This window comes from Arachis ipaensis, chromosome B1 (genome assembly GCF_059453495.1).
Source record: "Arachis ipaensis isolate K30076 ecotype BB chromosome B1, ASM5945349v1, whole genome shotgun sequence".
Lineage (NCBI taxonomy): Eukaryota > Viridiplantae > Streptophyta > Magnoliopsida > Fabales > Fabaceae > Arachis > Arachis ipaensis.
Genome location: NC_142436.1, coordinates 71,933,895 through 71,953,764, shown reverse-complemented (window position 1 = coordinate 71,953,764; position 19,870 = coordinate 71,933,895). Strand labels below are relative to the sequence as shown.

General features: G+C 43.2%; 1 non-coding gene across 1 annotated transcript; it reads left to right on the top strand.

Moving 5' to 3' along the window:
* Positions 1-17,475: 17,475 nt before the first annotated feature.
* On the top strand, positions 17,476-17,583 carry LOC148576991 (small nucleolar RNA R71). The gene has a single exon (XR_015902954.1). It is a non-coding gene; the product is annotated as a small nucleolar RNA R71 (small nucleolar RNA).
* Positions 17,584-19,870: the final 2,287 nt, after the last annotated feature.

Genomic DNA, 19,870 nt, shown 5'->3' with positions numbered 1-19,870 from the left:
GCTCCCCAGACTGTTCCTGAGGAAAATTCATGCAAAGAACAAGATCCATTCACCAGGGAAATCATGAAAACCAAAATTCTAAAAGACTTCAAACTCCCGGATATGATTTTATATGACGGCACCACAGACCCCAACCATCATCTCAGCAATTTCAAAAGCAGAATGTACCTTATCGACGCCTCAGATGCCGTTCGCTGTAAAGCTTTTCCAACAACTCTCACGAAGACAGCAATCAGATGGTTCGACAACTTACCTCCAAAGTCTATCTCAAACTTTGACGACCTGGCCAAAAAGTTCCTGGCCAGATTTTCCATCCAGAAGGATAAAGCCAAGCACGCCCCCAGCTTGCTAGAGATCAAGCAAGGAGATCGGGAGAGCCTCCGCAACTACATGGAAAGATTCAACAAAACATGCATGGACATACAAAGCTTACCAACAGAGGCCTCCATCATGGGACTCATCAACGGCCTACGAGAAGGACCTTTCAGCCAATCTATATCAAAAAAGTACCCGACCTCCTTGGATGAAGTACAGGAACGAGCAGAAAAATACATCAACATAGAAGAAAATGCTCGGTTAGGAGAAACCTCAAAATCAAGGGCCTCCTATCGAGACAGAGACAAGGAATCCAAGAGGAAAGAAGATCGACAATGGGAGAAAATAAAAAAATACCATAATTACACTCCTCTCAGGGCATCCTTGGTCGAGATATACAAAGAAGTTTGCCATACAGAAAAAATCCCCCCAGCACAGCCACTCAAAGGCAAAAAGGGAGGAGGAAACCGGAAGGAATATTGTGAATACCATCGAGTCTGAGGACACTCCACAAACGAATGTTTCGACTTAAAAAATATCATAGAAAAATTGGTGAGAGAAGGAAAGTCAGATCGATTCCTGGCCACCCGAGATGATGATCAAAGAAAGAGACGAAGGGATGAAGATTCCGAACGAACAGAACGATCACCTCGGACACCAGAAAGACATGTCCACATGATACATGGCGGATTCACAGCAGGTGGGATCTCCAAATCCTCTCGCAAAAGATATCTCAAAGAAGTATATCATGTCGAAGGAGAGGAGGAAGCACTCAACATCCCGGCAATAACATTCACTAAAGAGGACGCATCTGGCATCATCGCAGGACACGACGATCCCATGGTTATCACCATCATATTAGCAAACGCCAACCTACACCGCACCTTAATAGACCAAGGGAGTTCTGCCGATATCTTATTCAAAACAGCCTTTGATAAACTCGGCTTAGAAGAAAAAGAACTTCAAGCATATCCAAACAGTCTGTTAGGACTAGGAGACACCCCGGTTCGACCATTAGGATACATACCACTACATATAACCTTCGGAAAAGGGAACCAATCCAGGACACTCAAAATAGACTACATCGTGGTCGATTTAAGTTCAGCTTACAATGCTCTCATAGGTCGGACAACACTCAACCAACTCGGCGCAATAGTCTCGACCCCACACCTATGTATGAAATTCCCAACAACAAAAGGGATAGCCACGATAAAAGCAGATCAAAAGATGGCACGTCGCTGTTACAATGAAATCCTAAACCTCAGAGGCAAAGGAGAAGAGTTCCACATAATTGAGCTGGGCGGAGTTCAACAACGAGAAGAACTTCGTCCCCAGCCAGAGGGTGAGATAGAAAAGATCCAGATCGGGGATACCTCGGAAAAAATAACTAATATCGGCACAACCCTAAAAGGAGATTCAAAGGAATTACTAATACAATTCTTATGAGATAATGTCGATCTCTTCGCGTGAAAAGCCGCGGACATGCCAGGCATAGACCCTAAGCTAATGTGTCATAAATTAGCGGTCTATCCAAGATCTCGGCCGGTACAGCAGCGACGAAGAAAACTTGGGCCAGAGCGATCCCAGGCTGTGGAAGAACAAGTACAGGCACTACTGGAAGCAGGATTCATAAGAGAAGTCAAATATCCACTATGGCTAGCCAACGTTGTCTTGGTGAAAAAATCAAATAGGAAGTGGCGAATGTGCACCGATTACACCGATCTCAACAAGGCTTGTCCAAAAGATCCATACCTACTTCCAAATATCGACGCCCTGGTAGACGCTTCCTCCGGATATAAATATCTCTCGTTTATGGACGCATACTCGGGATACAATCAGATCCCCATGTATCCACCAGATCAAGAAAAGACTTCGTTCCTAACACCGAAAGCAAACTACTGCTACATTATGATGCCTTTCGGTCTCAAGAACGCAGGAGCTACTTATCAAAGGCTAATGAATAAAGTTTTCTCGGATCACAGCGGAAAGACCATGGAAGTCTACGTGGACGACATGCTAATAAAAACACAAAGTGAAGAGACACTATTGTCCTACCTGGCCCAAGTGTTCGACACCATAAGGAAGCACGACATGCGACTCAACCCCGCGAAATGCACCTTTGCAGTAGAAGCAGGAAAATTCTTAGGTTTCATGCTCACACAAAGAGGAATTGAAGCAAATCCAGACAAATGTCAGGCCATACTCAACATGATGAGCCCAACCTGTGTCAAAGAGGTACAGCTAGGGGTGTGCAAAAAAACTGGTTTCACTGAACTGAATTGAAACTGAACTGAAACTGTTTTAAATAAACCAGTTTTTTTAAATAAAAAACTGAACTGAAACCATAGTTTTTATGAAAACCAGTTTATTAAAAACTAGTTTTTATGGTTCAGTTTAGTTTTAAACCAAATTAAAACTGGTTTTATTTAAACTCTAAAATTAGTTTTTACATACTCTTTCTCTCTCCCCTTTCACTTTCTCTCTCCCCTTCCTCTCTCTCTCCACTTTCTCCCTCCTATTTCCCTTCTCTCTCCTCTTTTTCCCCCTCTCTCCCTTCTCTCTCTCTTTCCCCCTCCTCTCTATCTCTCTCCTCTTTGTCTCCCTCCTCTCTCTCCTCTCTCTCTCTCCATCCTCTCTCTCTCCTCTCTCCTCTCTCCTCTCTCCTCTCTTTCTCTCTCTCTCTCTTTTCTCTTTTTTCCTCTCCTCTCTCTCTCCTCTCCCTCCTCTCTATCTCTCTCCTCTTTGTCTCCCTCTTCTCTCTCCTCTCTCTCTCTCCATCCTCTCTCTCTCTCTCTCTCTCTCTCTCTCTCTTTCCTCTTTTTTCCTCTCCTCTCTCTCTCATCTCCCTTCTCTCTCTCTCCCTCCCATCTCTCTTCGTCTCTCTCTCTCTCTCCTTTGCCTCTCTCTCTCCCTCTCCCTTCCCGTCTCTCTTCCTCTCTCTCTCCTCTTTTCCCCTATCTCCCTTCTCTCTCTCCTCTTTGTCTCCCTCCTCTCTCTCTCCATTCTCTCTCTCTCTCTCTATCTATCTCTCTCTCTCCGTCTCTCTTCCTATCTCTCTCTCCCTTCTCTCTCTCCTTTCCATCTCTCTCTCTCCCTCTCCCTTCCCGTCTCTCTTCCTCTCTCTCTCCTCCTCTTTCTCCCTCTCCTCTCTCTCCCTCTCTCTTCCCCTTACTTTCTCTCTCTCCTCTCCCTCCCCTCTCTCTCTCTCTCTCTCTCTCTCTCTCTCCTTTCCCTCCTCTCCCACTCTTTCCCAATTCCTTCCTCTCTCTCTCTCTCGTCCCTTCTCTCTTCTTCTTCTTCTTCTTCTCTCTCTCTCTCTCTCTCTCTCTCTCTCTCTCCCTCCTTTTCCTCGCTCTCCCATTTTTTCTCTCTCTCTCTCCTCTCCCTCCTCTCTCTCTCCCCCTCTTTCTTCCTCTCTCTCTCTCTCCTTCTCCTCTTTCTTACCCTCCTCTCTCTCTCTCTTTTTTCTCTCGCTCTCTCTCCATGTCTTTCCTTTTTCTCCCCTCTCCTTTGCTCTCCCTCCCTTCCCCCTTCTCTCTCTCTCTCTCTCCCATTTTGTTTCTCTCTCTCTTCCTCTTTTCTCTCTCTCTCTCTCCCTCTTTTCCCTCTCCCATTTTCTTTCTCTCTCTCCTCTCCCTCTTTTCTCTCTCTCCATCCCTTCTCTCTTCCTCTTTCTCTCTCTCTCTCTCCTTTTTTTTCTTTTCTCTCTTTTTCTCTCCTATTTCTCTCTCCCTCTTCCCTTATTTCTCTCTCCTCTTCTTTCTCTTTCTTCGCCCTCCTCTCTCTCTTTCTCCTCTTTCTTTCCTTCCCTTCCTTTCTCTCTTTTCTCTTTCTCTCTCAAACTTCTCTCACTCTATATCCCTCTCTCTCTCTTTCTCTCTTCTCTCTCTCTTTCTCTGTTCTCTCTCTTTCTCCCTTCTCTCTTCCTCTTTCTCTCTCTCTCTCTCTCTCTCTCTTCTCCCCCTCTTCTCTTTCTCTCTCAACCTTCTCTCTCTTATTTTGGAGAAAAGAGGGGGAGAGAGAGAAGAGGGATATAGAGTGAGAGAAGGTTGAGAGAGAAAGAGAAAAGAGAGAAAGGAAGGGAAGGAAAGAAAGAGGAGAAAGAGAGAGAGGAGGGCGAAGAAAGAGAGAGAAGAGGAGAGAGAAATAAGGGAAGGAGGAGAGAGAAATAGGAGAGAGAAAGAGAGAAAAGGAAAAAAAGGAGAGAGAGAGAGAGAGAGAGAAGGGAGGGAGAGAGAAAGGAGGGAGAAGAGAGAGAGAAAGAAAATGGGAGAGGGAAAAGAGGGAGAGAAAGAGAAACAAAATGGGAGAGAGAGAGAAAAGAGGAAGAGAGAGAGAAACAAAATGGGAGAGAGAGAGAGAGAAGGGGGAAGGGAGGGAGAGCAAGGGAGAGGGGAGAAAAAGAAAAGACATGGAGAGAGAGCGAGAGAAAAGAGAGAGAGAGAGAGGAGGGTAAGAAAGAGGAGAAGGAGAGAGAGAGAGGAAGAAAGAGGGGGAGAGAGAGAGGAGGGAGAGGAGAGAGAGAGAAAAAAGGGGAGAGCGAGGAAAAGGAGGGAGAGAGAGAGAGAGAGAGAGAGAGACGAAGAGAGATGGGAGGGGGAGAGAGGGGAGGGAGAGGAGAGAGAGAGAAAGAAAGGGGAATAGAGAGGGAGAGAGAGGAGAGGGAGAAAGTAAGACCATATTGTGTTAGTCTGTTAGATTTGAATTAGTTTATTTTAACTTCATTTAGGTTAGTATCATATTATATCATATTTTGAATATTGTCATTGAACAAAAAGTAAGACCATGCTTTAGTTTATTAGTATGTGAATATTTTATGATTCTTTCAACTTTTGATTTAGAGAGAGAAGGGAGAGAGAAAGTAGAAGGGAGAGAGAGAGAAAGAGAAAGGGAGGAGAGAGAAAGGGGAGAGAGAGAGGGGGATAGAGAGAGGAAGGGGGAGAGAGAGAGAGAGAAAGGAAGGGGGAGAGAGAGAGAGGAGAAGGGAGAGAGAGTGGGAAAGGGGGGAGAGAGAGGGAGAGAGAGAGAGAGAGGGGGTAGGAGAGAGAGAGGAGAAGGGAGAGAGAATGGGAAAATGGGGAGAGAGAGAAGGGAGAGAGAGTGGGTGGAGAGAGAGAGAGAGGGGAAGGGGGAGAGAGAGAGGGGAGGGTAGGAGAGAGAGAGGGGAAGGGAGAGAAAAGGGGAGAGAGAGGAAGGAGAGAGAGAGAGAGAGGAAGGGAAGAGAGGGAGAGAGAATGGGAAAGGGGGGAGAGAGAGGGGAAGGGGAGAGAAAGAGGAGGGAGAGAGAGGGGGTAGGAGAGAGAGAGGAGAGAGAGAGAGAGAGAGGAGGGTAGGAGAGAGAGAGAAAGGGGAAGGGAGAGAAAAGGAGAGAGAGAGAAAGAGGAAGGAGAGAGAGAGAGAGAAAGAGAGAGGAAAGGAAGAGAGGGAGAGAGAGAGGGTGTGAAAACTAGTTTTAGGCATAAACCAGTTTAAACTGGTTTTTTTAATTAAAACCAGTTTTATTTTTATGAACTGGTTTAAACTGGTGCACTGTATTATAAACTGGTTTAAAACCAGTTTCTTATATGACAAAGCAGTTTGGTTCAGTTTCTAAACCATTTAAAATGGTTTAGTGCAGTTTCAGTTCAGTTTATAGAAAAACTGAACCATGCACACCCCTAGGTACAGCAACTCAACGGGAGATTGGCCGCCCTATCCCGATTCTTAGCAGGAGCTGCGATAAGATCTCTCCCCTTCTATGCTACTTTAAGAAAGGGAAGGCAGTTCGAATGGATGACAGAATGTGAGCAAGCCTTCCAAGACTTTAAGAAGTTCTTAGGACAGCCACCTACTCTCTCGACCATGAGAAGGAGACCCACTCATATTATATCTCGCTGTAGGAAACCGGGCAATAGCCTCCACGCTAGTCAGAGAAGACGAAAGTGGGCAGCAACCCGTCTACTTCATTAGCAAAGCACTACAGGAATCTGAGCTGAACTACCAGAAAATAGAAAAATTCGCCTATACTCTTATTCTAACATCTCGACGACTCCGCCCGTACTTCCAAGCTCACACCATTAAGGTCCGAACAAATCAGCCCATAAAAGGAACATTGCAGAAAACAGATTTAGCAGGCAGAATTCTACAATGGGCAGTCGAGTTATCAGAGTTCGACCTCCAATATGAAGCTCGAACGGCCATCAAATCACAGTATATGGCCGACTTTATCGCAGAATTCACAGATACCCTGGAAACCCCCACAGAATGGAATCTCTATGTGGACGGTTCTTCAAATAAAACTGGAAGCGGCGCAGGCGTGATAATAGAAAGTAACCAAGGAACCCAAGTTGAGCTCTCCCTCAAGTTCGGGTTCCCGACCTCAAATAACCAGGCGGAATATGAAGCATTGTTAGCTGGTTTGAAGCTGGCTAAAGAGGTTGGAGCTCAAAAACTCAACATCTACAGCGATTCACAAGTGGTCACATCACAAATAACAGGGAGCTACCAAGCCAAAGATCCCACCATGAAAAAGTATTTGGATAAAACCAAGGAACAGCTCGGACAAATCGGGGAATATAAGATCTGCCACATACCCCGCGAACAAAATGCCCGACCTAACGCACTTTCAAAACTAGCCAGCACCAAACCAGGGGGCAACAATAGAAGCCTCATCCAGGAAATGTTACAAAACCCGTCAATCTCGGAAGAGGAAAGAGTTCTAGCCATAACAAGCCAGGACCAAGGATGGATGACTCCCATAATCAACTACCTCAGAGCAGGAACACTCCCCACAGAAGAAAAGGAGGCAAAGAGGCTAAAAAGGGAGGCACAGTACTACACCATTATAAACAACATCCTGTACAAAAGAGGGATCTCAATACCATTACTGTAATGTGTACCGACCTCCCACACAAAGGAAGTGTTAGAAGAAGTACACGGCGGCATTTGTGGCAATCATCTCGGAGCACAAGCTCTCGTCAAAAAAATACTCCGGGCGGGGTTTTATTGGGCAACTCTACAGAAAAAAGCTACAGAATTTGTAAAGACATGCCCACCATGTCAGAAACATGCCAACTTTCACATCGCCTCGCCAGAAGAGCTCATCAGCGTAACTTCGCCTTGGCCGTTTGCAAGGTGGGGGCTCGACCTTCTCGGCCCCTTCCCCCAGGGGTCAGGACAAGTTAAATTTCTCATAGTAGGGGTAGACTATTTCACAAAGTGGATCGAGGCAGAGCCCCTAGCCAATGCCACCGCTCAAAGAAGCCGGAAATTCCTATATAGAAACATCGTCACAAGGTTCGGGGTTCCATATTCAATAACCACAGACAATGGCACTCAATTCACAGATGCAGGCTTCAGAAAACTAGTAGCCGACTTAAATATAAAGCATCAGTACACCTCCGTTGAACATCCATAAGCCAATGGACAGGCCGAAGCTGCCAACAAAGTCATATTGGCCGGGTTAAAACAGAGATTACAAGATGCAAAGGGAGCTTGGGCAGAAGAGCTTCCACAGGTCCTATGGGCATATCGAACGACACCACATTCTACCACGAAGGAATCCCCCTTTCGGTTAGCATACGGAATAGAGGCAATGATTCCAGTAGAAATTGAGGAAGGATCGCCTAGAGTAGTTCATTACAATGAGGGAGCAAACTCCCAACTTCAGAGGGAAGAGCTCAACCTACTACCTGAAATCCAAGAAAGAGCTCGGATCAGGGAAGAAGCTCTAAAGCACCGAATGGCGTCCATATATAATCAAAGGGTAGTGCCGAGAAGTTTCGCAGAAAATGATCTCATCCTAATCCAAAATGATATTGGAACAACTCGACCAGGAGAAGGAAAGCTGGCAGAAAACTGGAAGGGACCCTACCGAGTTGTAGAAATACTCGGGAAGGGCTACTATAGACTGTCCGATCTCGATGGACGAGAGCTTCCCAGATCATGGCACGCTTGCAACCTAAGAAGGGACTACAGTTAGGAAGGTAACAGATCTCATTATTGGATGCACTCTTTTTCCCAAATAGGTTTTTTAATGAGGCACCAAGTTGAGACCCAGACACTATCCGACTTAAAGGGATGAAAAATTTTCACATGTATATATCTGCACTTTTACTTTGAATAAAGTTTATTTAGATATTCTACAAGAATTCAAGACGCATTAATTTGAAGTATTCATCGTCCGATTATAAAGCAACAGGTCGGCAGAAAGTGAAAAACAATTTCACCGCACGACCACGATAAAGATAAACCGTCCGATAAAGGTGAAAGCGCGATTCACCCAAAGGACGATCCAAAGATGCCAACCACTTTCTACAAATCGGCAAAGATAAACACAGAATAATGTAAGAAGTTATCGAAAGCAATCCAAAAAAGAACCTGACGAGGTCTTACGGATAGCTAAAATAATAACTTAAAGACTGGCCGACATCCAGAAGTCGGACCAAGTCAACCCAAGTTATAAGTAAACCCTGGAAAGAGGTCTGGCCAACCCTATTAAAGAGGATTACTTTAACTTAGAAGGGCTCTACCTAACAAAGTCAGCCCAAAATAAAAAGGTTATAAAAGTAATCCCTGAAAGAGACCTGACAAAGGTCCAAGAAAGAGGATTACAAAAATAACCTAGAAAGAGATCGACCTAATGAAGTCGATCTCCTACAAAAAGAAAAGGTTATGAAAGTAATCCTTGAAAGAGACCTGACAAAGGTCTAAGAAAGAGGATTACAAAAATAACCTAGAAAGAGATCGACCTAATGAAGTCGATCTCCTACAAAAAGAAAAGGTTATAAAAGTAATCCCTGAAAGAGACCTGACAAAGGTCCAAGAAAGAGGATTACAAAAATAACCTAGAAAGAGATCGACCTAATGAAGTCGATCTCCTACAAAAAGAAAAGGTTATAAAAGTAATCCCTGAAAGAGACCTGACAAAGGTCCAAGAAAGAGGATTACAAAAATAACCTAGAAAGAGATCGACCTAACGAAGTCGATCTCCTACAAAATAAAAAGGTTATAAAAGTAATCCCTGAAAGAGACCTGACAAAGGTTCAAGAAAGAGGATTACAAAAATAACCTAAAAAGAGATTGACCTAACGAAGTCGATCTCCTACAAAATGAAAAGGTTATAAAAGCAATCCCTGAAAGAGACCTGACAAAGGTCCAAGAAAAGGAATTACAAAAATAACCTAGAAAGAGATCGACCTAACGAAGTCGATCTCCTACAAACAAGTTACAAAAGTAATCCCCGAAAAGAGACCTGACAAAGGTCCAAAAAAGAGGATTACAGAAATAACTTAAAAAGGGGACCAGCGCAAAAGAACCACCGAGAAACAAGTTGGACCCATAAATCATAACCTCAAAGGATCCAAGCTACAAACAATAAAACAAAGCAATCCGAGGAAGTCGAGATGCAAGATTTCAAACATCAGTAGAAAACAGAAAAGATGCCAAGTCAAAAAACTACTTCTTTTACTCTACAAAAGTTATAAGGCCCGGAAGGCCACCAAAACCTACCGTGAAGGGATAGCGAGCTACCTTTTGTTTTTCAAAATAAAAAGTTGCTAAACAAGCAACCAGGAAATGTCAGCAATTAAATAAAAAGTTTTAAAAGCCCACGAGCCGGGCCAACTACATATCCATAAAAAGATCAGCAAACATCAAGAGCCTTCTTGGCAGCATCAGGACAAGGAGAAGGAGGACGAGTCTGAATCGGCACAGCATCCACAGTTCCATCCTCCCGGTTCAGAATTTGGCAATCCGAGTCAGGCGTAACCGGAGGAGCAAAAGAGGTCAACACTTTGGCAGAGGACGCAGGGGGAGGAGCAACCTCATCATCATCATCCTCATCATCAGGGACAATCTTGCCATCCCTGACAATGTTATCCAGGCTAAAGGGGGTGAGATCGGCCTCGAGAGCAATGACCCGAACTTGCTCCTTCAAGTTCTCATAAGCAGCAGTCACGCTGCCAACGAGATGACTTTGGAGCTCAGAATAATCTTCCCGGACATTGTCGAGCTCCCCCCTCAGGCACATCATCTCCCGATAGGATGTAACGTAACTATCCTTATGCATCATGGCTGTGTCCTCAGCCAACCTCAAAGAAGCCGCCAATGATTGAGAACTCGCCTTCTCGTTCTCTAAGTCCTTCTCCAGCTTGGCTACCTTTATCTCAAGTTCCTCCTTCAACTCCCTCATCCGATCAAACTCTTGTTTTGCCTCCTCCATAAACGCTTTAGTGGCATGGAGAGGGAGATTCTGAGCAGTCCGATATATGGCAGCCGACATATACGCCATCTTTACGTGATTTCAGGCCATAAATTCCAAGTGATGGAGGATGGACACATCATCCATGGAGAGGGCGCCATAGGGACCGATTTTCTGATCCACAAATTCAATGGCATTAAAATCAGGAGCATCGAGGTCGAAGGGCTCAGCTGTTTTTTGTTTTTTATTGGGAGGAGCAACAGATGGAGCGGCAGAAGTGGGGTGAGGATCCACCAAATGGACTCGGGGTGTAGGGATCACCTTCTTCACCCCAGGAGAACTCGGCACTAATGGCTTCTCGCGCACTTGGGAGGATCCCTCCCCAGCCGCCTTAGCCGCAATATTTCTGGCAGCAGTCGCCCTCTGCGCCCTCTTAAAAGCTTTTATGGATTCATTATTCTTCATTGCCTCTGCAAATAAAATAGAAATTAAGCTATAAGTCGGATAAGTCGGAAAGACAGCTACAAGCAACATAAACAGATAATAAAGGAAACACAAGATACTCAGTTCAGTTTGAAGAAGAGAAGGATTGGTTAAAAATCTCTTTGTGTTAAGATGGGGAGGTTGACCCCAGCATTCTTCCAAGACAGTCACAAAAGCTCGCTCAGCCTCATCCAACATTTCCCACGCATATTTGGAGAACCTCACATCTTTTTGCCATTCCAAGGGAAAAGCAGGTTCGTCATTTTCATCCAGAAAAAAGGGCCGAGCTCCTTCAACAGCTCAGACCTTGAAAAAGTAGTTTTTAAAATCACAGAATGACTCGTCAAACATGGAAAAGACCTTCTTTCCCTGGGTAGAACGAAAGGAGACCCAAGCTGACTTCTTTTTTACCACACCAGACTTAGTCAAGACAAACAGATAGAAAAAGAGAGATTGGGAAGCAGGAATACCAAAACCATTGCACAACAATTGAAAAATTTTTATGAAACCCCAGGAATTGGGGTGAAGTTGAGAGGGGGCAACATTACAGGACCATAACAGGTCGGTTTCAAATTGAGTAAAAGGAAGGGTGATACCCAGCTGACCGAAGAAAAAATTATAAACATAAAAGAAAGGGCGATCATCAACAACCCGAGTAGAAAAGTAGACTCTCTCATCAGAAGAGGGAGGGACAAGCTCAAAGTTCTTCTCATCACTGGGATTACTACAAACACTATGAAACTGTCTAAGCTATGCACAAAACTCATAATCAACCAGAGAAACACACACAAGAACCATCGAGTCCACCCAATCGGCTATACCCTTAGGAACCTGGGAAGGCATCTCTACAACGTTATTTCGGGAAGACATGAGGCCAACTAAATCCTACAAAAGAAAAGAAGAACGGATTACTCAAAAACATCTCGGTGGGCGAATACACAGAAAAGGAAAAAACCCCAAGACTCAAACTAAAACTCCTGGGGTATCCTTTGGAGGCAGTAACAAAGCAAGGTATCAAGGAAAATCTACTTACGTCCCGACATCTCGCAAACAAGAATAGAAGATTTCAAACAGCAAGCATTTTTCATAGGAGAAAGACAAAACACAAACAAAACAGAAAGTCATCTTCCTACAGTCTATCAGCAAAAAACAACATCAAACATACCAGACGCAACCTTTATTCAAAATCAAACAAAATTATCATTCTAAAGCTTCAAAATCAATATCATTTCACAACATGCAAAAGCCCTAAAAGTATCAAGCAACAGGAAAAGCGAAAAAGACCATGCAAAAGACGAAGAAATTACAAGACGCACAGTGATCAGGCACAGCAAAAAGTAGAAAGATCCAAACTTTTCCCAACTAAGATAAAAACTTTCTCAAAACAGACACAAAAATGGCGTAGAGGGAGGAAGAAAGAAGAACCAAACCTGGGAAAATGAGAGAAAGCTGCAAAGAAAAGCAGAAAAGCGGAAGGCAAAATCCAGAATCACCCCTTCCCCCACAAAAAAGCAAAGTCACAAAGCAACGTCGCTGGGCTGAAACGCAAAAGCTACAGGCGGAGGCTTCAGAAAAATCAAAGGAAAAAGTTGAAAGTGAGAAAGTAAAGGGAGAAGTTACGAAGAAGAAGCGAAGAAAAGAAACCGTTTTTGATCGAAAAATTCAAAATAAAAGCAAAGAGAGAGTGGGGGCAATTAAATGCCAATTAAATGTGGATATTAAAACCGCTTGCGTTCCCAAAAAAGTGCTGATATAAAAGCGCGCGCTTTTAGAGAAAAACGTTCTACATTCAAAAGCTGCTACAAAAAGAAGTCGACAAAATGCTTGAGTTCGGCTTCGCTACGAGAAGGACCAAAGTCAAGGACTCGACCTTGACAAAGAAGACCGAGCTCAAGCAGGGGCACTGTTCATACCCTGGGTCGAGCTATCCGACCTGGGATGATTGACGACAAAGCGACCGACCTCTTCAGGTCAAGCGGACCGACTTTCTCTTAAAGAACTCAGCCAAATCGACAGGAAAGCCCATAAAGGGCCCAATTAGAGGAACACGACCCAAATCCAAAGGCCGTCCAAGCCTATAGAGATAAGGGCGGTTCCCTTGAAGATAAGCTTACCTCAACTCAAAGATAAATATAAGATAAGATAACTAACTTATCTTATCTAGAAAGGTCACCCTACAACTACTATAAATACACTGGAGCACCCAGGTATAACTCATACTCTAATTCTACATAAAACCTGTTTAATACCCATGCTAACTTAAGCATCGGAGTCTCTTGCAGGTACCCCCCACCCTCCGGTGACGAAGGATCAGCAGTGCAGCAAGTTCAGCAAGTCGGACACAACAGCTCCGGCTGCCACCAGCCAGCCGGACACGACATCTCCGACCAGTACGGAAGATCTCGTCCGAGATCGACCTCCAGTTTCAGGTAACCCTCGAAACAGTTAGCATCATCAGTGCGGGTAGGAATTGCTTCCACCCATTTGGAAACGTAATCCACGGCTAACAATACATAAAAATAACCATTAGAATTTGGAAATGGACCCATGAAGTCAATGCCCCAAACGTCAAAGATTTCACAGAATAGCATAATTTGTTGAGGCATCTCATCCCTCCTGGATATATTACCAAATTTTTGGCATGGGAAACAAGATCTACAAAATTCAGCAGCGTCTCTAAAAAGTGTAGGCCACCAAAATCCATAGTATAAGATTTTTCTAACTGTTCTTTGAGGGCCAAAATGTCCTCCACTCTCAGATGAGTGACATGCCTCTAAGATGGACTAGAATTCTGATTGGGGCACACACCGTCTAATTACCTGGTCAGTGTCACATCTCCATAAATATGGGTCATACCATATATAATATTTAGACTCACTTTTCAGCTTGTCTCTTTGATGCTTAGAAAAGTTTGGAGGAAAGGTTCGGCTAACTAGATAATTAGCTACAGGTGCATACCAAGGGACTACCTCAGATACTGCTTGCAGGTTATCAAATGGGAAATTATCAGCTATAGGAGTGGGGTCATCTGTAATGTGCTCAAGGCGACTCAAATGGTCTGCCACTAAATTCTGGTTACCACTCCTATCCTTAATTTCTAAATCAAATTCTCGTAATAGCAGTATCCAACGTATGAGCCTTGGTTTGGACTCCTTTTTAGCTAATAGATACTTTAGAGCTGCGTGGTCTGAGTACACTACTACCTTCGCACCAAGTAAATAGGCTCTGAATTTATCCAGAGCAAAAACAATAGCAAGAAGCTCTTTCTTAGTAGTAGTGTAATTGGACTGAGCGGCATCTAAAGTTTTAGACGTATAAGCAATATCAAAGGGGTCTTTACCTTCACGCTGAGCCAGTGCTGCTCCTACTGCATGATTGGAGGCATCACACATTATTTCAAATGACTGGCTCCAGTCTGGTCCTCTCACAATTGGAGCTTGAGTCAGGGCGGTCTTCAGCTTATCAAATGCTTGTTTGCAATCCTCACTGAACTCGAACTCAATATCCTTCTACATTAGCCTGGATAAGGGAAGTGCTACCTTACTGAAGTCCTTAATGAATCACCTGTAAAAACTTGCATGGCCAAGGAACGAACAGACTTCCCTCACAGAAGAGGGGTAAGGTAAACTAGAAATAACATCCACCTTTGTTGGATCTACAGAAATACCAGTATTAGACACAACATGTCCCAGTACAATACCTTGTTTTACCATAAAGTGACATTTTTCAAAATTTAATACAAGGTTTGTACTGACACATCTATCTAATACTCTAGATAATCCATCTAAGCAAAGGCTAAAGGAATCACTGTACACACTAAAATCATCCATAAAAACTTCCATACAGTCCTCAATAAGATCAGAGAAAATACTCATCATCAACCTTTGGAAGGTAACTGGTGCATTGCACAAGCCAAAGGGCATTCTCTTATAAGCATAAGTCCCAAAAGGACATGTAAAAGTGGTCTTTTCCTGATCCTCAGGAGCTATATGAATCTGGAAATAACCTGTGTAACCATCTAAAAAATAATAATGTAATTTACCTGACAGGTGATCCAGCATTTGATCAATGAATGGAAGAGGATAGTGATCCTTACGAGTGGCCTGGTTAAGGCGTCTGTAGTCAATGCAGACCCTCCAGGCATTCTGAACTCTGGTTGCCATGAGCTCTCCGTGCTCATTCTTCACTGTAGTGACTCCAGACTTCTTGGGCACCACTTGTACTGGGCTTACCCATTCACTGTCTGAGATGGGATAGATGATATCTACCTCAAGTAGTCTGGTCACTTCCTTTTTGATAACCTCTAAGATAGTGGGGTTCAGTCTTCTCTGGGGTTGACGGACAGGTCTTGCTCCCTCTTCTAAAAATATCCTCTGCTCACAGACTTGAGGGTTGATGCCTACTATGTCTACCAAACTCCAACAAATTGCCTTCTTGTGCTTCCTCAGCACACTAAGTAACTGCTCTTCCTGTTGAGAAGTGAGTTCCCTTGCAATGATAACTGGAAACTTCTGCTCGTCTTCAAGGTAAGCATATTTGAGGTGTGGAGGAAGGGGTTTTAATTCCAACTTCTAATCATGGTCAGGCTCTGGGTTGTCTGGAGCTGGTGACAATGGTAAAGTACTGTCATTGTCCTCTAAGAATGTCCTCACACTTGGACCTTGTCCTATGTACTTCTCTTCAAATTCCTCCTGGTGAACTTCAGCCACGATTTCATCTATAATGTCACACTAGAGGATAGAATGATCCTCTGGAGGATGCTTCATAACTCCATTCAGATTGAAGATTACTACTCGGCCATCTATTTCAAACGAGTATGTTCCTGAGAAAGCATCTAATTTGAACTTCGAGGTCTTCAGGAATGGTCTTCCGAGTAGGATTGATGAGGGCTTTTCTGAGTCATTTTGGGGCATCTCCAGGATATAAAAATTAATGGGAAACGTGAGCCCTTTAATGCCCATTAATACATCTTCAGTAACTCCAGCCACTGTAATAATGCTTTTATCTACTAACACAAAACGAGCTGCTGACCTTTTTAAGGGAGGGAGCCTCAAAATATCATATATAGACAAAGGCATTATACTCACACATGCTCCTAAATCACACATGCAGTCAGAAAATACTACACCACTAATAGTACAATTAACCATACATGGACCTGGGTCACTACACTTTTCAGGTAAACCTCCCATTAAAGCAGATATGGAACTACCTAAAGGAATAGTTTCTAATTCATTAATTTTGTTTTTATGTATACATAAATCTTTTAGAAACTTTACATATTTAGGTACCTGTTGAATAACATCAAAAAGAGGAACAGTTACCTCAACCTTTTTGAATATCTCTACCATTTTGGGATCAGGTTCCAGCTGCTTCCTGGGCTTTCTTCCAAGTTGTGGAAATGGAATGGGAGTGGTGTCTTCTGTAGTGTCTGTGCCCTTTGGTGCTTCTTCCTGTGGTTGAACTTCTTCTTTTTCATCTATGTCTTGCATGTCTTCTTCCTCTTCAACATCTTCTATTTCCACTACCTCTTCAGCTGAGGCGTGTTCTGGTGGGCTTGGCTCCTCCTGATTCCTCTCCTGGAGTGTGGTTCTGGACCTTAGGGTGATGGCATTAATGCCACCCTTTCGATTGGGTAATGGTTGAGAGAGGATTCCACTAGAGCTCAAGGGCTGGTTATTGGAGTTATTCATTGATCCAATCTGTGAGACAAGAGCTTGCAGGGTAGAATTCAGACCATTTAGTGTAGCATAAAGGTTATTTTCCATGGTCTGTTGTCTCCGATCAATAGATTGTAGTAAGTCGTCATTAGAAGATGAGGAAGGATAAGTAAGTTGAGAGGTCTGTTGTTGGTTATTCTGTGGTCCTTGGGATTGCCTCAGGTGAGGTGCTATGTAAGGCTGGTTCTGGTTCTGTTGCCTGTTATTGTTGTTATTCCACCTCTGATTTCCTTGCTTGCCTCTGCCTCCTCTGTTGTTGTTGTCCCTCCAATTTTGGTTAGAATTGTCTTGCCATCCATTGTTGTAATTGCCACCTTGATTGTACCCTTGGTTGGGGCGGTCATAGAAGTTATGAGTGGCTGCCACGGTGTTGTCTTCCTGCTGGAGCTGCGGACATTCATCAGTATAATGGCTATAATCAGCACAGATTCCGTAAACTCTCTGTGGGACTAACTGTTGGCTTTGCTGTGGTGGAGAAGGTTGAGCTTGCTGAACTTGTTGTTGATTCAATTGCATCTGCTTGAGCAAGTTGGTCATTTCACAGATACTCTGAGTTAGAGCAGTAGTCTCTCTGCTAGAGGATACTTCTGCAACAGCTTTTGAACGGCCTTATTTCTATCTGTGATTCCGAGTGGATTCAGCTAAGTCGATGATCAATTGCCATGCCTCATCAGTGGTCTTGTACTTTTTCATAGACCCATTGCTAGCACTTTCCAATGTGGTCTTATCTTGGGGCCTCATGCCCTGTGTGACGTAACCGAGCAACACTATCTTGTCAATCATATGGTGGGGGCATGCTTCCAGAAGATTATTGAAGCGCTCCCATTATTCATAGAGAGTCTTAGATTCGTCCTGAACAATCATGGAAATATCTTTCCTTAGTTTATCAGTAACTTCAGCTGGAAAGAATTTTTCCAAGAATTCTCTTCTAAGTGTATCCCAGTTGGATACAGTTGCTGCGGGTTGAGTGTAGTACCACTCTCTTGCCTTTCCCTCAAGAGAAAACGGGAAAGCTTTCAGCAAAATTGAAGTTTCATCTGCACCATCACACCTGACAATAGAACAGGCTGCTTGAAAATCTCTCAGGTGCTTGATAGGCTCTTGAGCAGGTAAGCCATGAAACTTGGGCATCAAATTGAGCAGTGCAGTCTTTATTTCGAAGTCTGTAGCCACTACTGGGTGATGCGCTTGAAACGGTTGCATTGTAAAATCAGGGGCTCCAGCCTCCTGGATAGTAACTCTCTTAGGTTCTGCCATGTCACCTACACGTAAATCAACCGAATCAGTAGAACGGGGGCTGGTTTCTTCCTCAAATGATGTTTCAGATCCGCCCTCAGAGAGGACTAACCGACGCCGAGCTTGCCTTATTCGTGAAATAGTTCTTTCAATCTCAGGATCGAATACTGGCAAGCTTGGATCAGGAAGTGAACGCGTCATCTAGCGAAAGAAACAAGCAGCTCATAGTAGCAAGATAAAATAAAATGCAAATAAATAAATTCTAATTAATAACTTTAGCACTCTATTGTAACTCCCCGGCAACGGCGCCAAAAATTGACGTGGCGGAAATTGGCGAATTAAGAATTGTTATAAGATATGCGTTGCAAGTATAGTTCTTAACCAACCAGAAATCCGCTTATCAATTTAGAAGGGTTGTCACAAAAATTAAAATTAAAATACTGGGAGTATGAATCCCAGGTCGTCTCCCAACGAGTTACAGAAAGGTGTGCTATTTTATTAATCAGATGTTTTCAAAATGGTTTGAGTTGAATAAACAGGAAATTAAATTAGAGAAATTAAATAATTTAAATAGAAGCCTTGACTGGGATTAGATTAGTTGAAGCCTTATTCTTGTTGCAGTACTCTCAAGATTAATTGATAATTGAAGGTTGTTCTGTTTAGTTATCCTTTACTAGGTAAGGGAAGGTCAAACAAGTTGGAATGCTGTTTCTATTCACAAGTCCCAATCCACTCAATTGAAAAGGATTAGTGTCAGTGATTAGAGAGCATTCCAACAATAAACCCAATTACAATTTTTCTTTTAAGCACCCCAACTCAAGGGTTCCTTTCAATCAACTCTCCATCAAGTTAAGGAACTACTCGCTCATTGTGAATGTAGAACTTATAACATAAGAAAGGGAATTAAAGGAAGACATGATAAATAAAACTCAAAGGAATCAATTAAAAATAAAAGTAATTCTTGTATTAATAAATTCTAAAATAATCCAATAGTAAAATTGAGTAAATTAAAGGACATGGAAGAGTAAAGCCAAGTAAAGAAAACGAACTAGAATGATGAAATCTTGATGAGGTAATAACTCTTCTCAATATCCCAATGCAAAGAACAATAGAAATTAAAATCCTAAGAACTATGAATGTGTAGAGAGAGAAAACCTAGAGGAGGAGTAAAACTAGATCTAAAAACTAAAAACTGTCTAGAATGAATGTTGTTGTTCGTTTCTGCATGTTCTCTGGCTCTAGTCAGCTTTTCCGGGCCGAGAACTGGGTCAAAGTAGGGCCCAAAATCGCCCCCAGCGAATTCTGCAGATCGCGCACGTCACGCGATCGCATCATTCATGCAGACGCGTCATTCGGCGTTTTGCTTGCCACGCGGCCGTGTCGTCCACGCCTCCGCGTCACTTGTGCTATTCCAATCTGCGCGGTTGCGTGAGCCATGCGGCCGCGTCACTTCGATTTCCTCTCTTTAGCGCAGTCGCGTGAGCCATGCGGCCGCGTCACTTCTCGCTGGTCATCTCCTCAACTTCTTGTGTTCCTTCCATTTTTGCAAGCTTCCATTCCAATCTCCAACTCATTCATGCCCTATAAAGCCTGAAACACTTAACACACAGATCACGGCATCGAATGGAATAAAGGAGAATTAAGATACATAATTAAAAGTCTCTAGGAAGCAGTTTTCAATCATGTAATAATTTTAGGAAGGAAATATAAATGCATGCTAATCACATGAATAAGTGGGTAAAGATCATGATAAAACCACACAATTAAACACATTATAAACCATAAAATAGTGGTTTATCAGTCATCATGCCACTTACTCTGACTTTCTTTTTACTAACTCACTGATTTTCGCCTTCTAACCTCTTTTTTTTTTTTCAATTTTACCACTTTTCACTTTCTAACTTCCCCCTTTGCTTTTTGACTAACTTTTTCCACT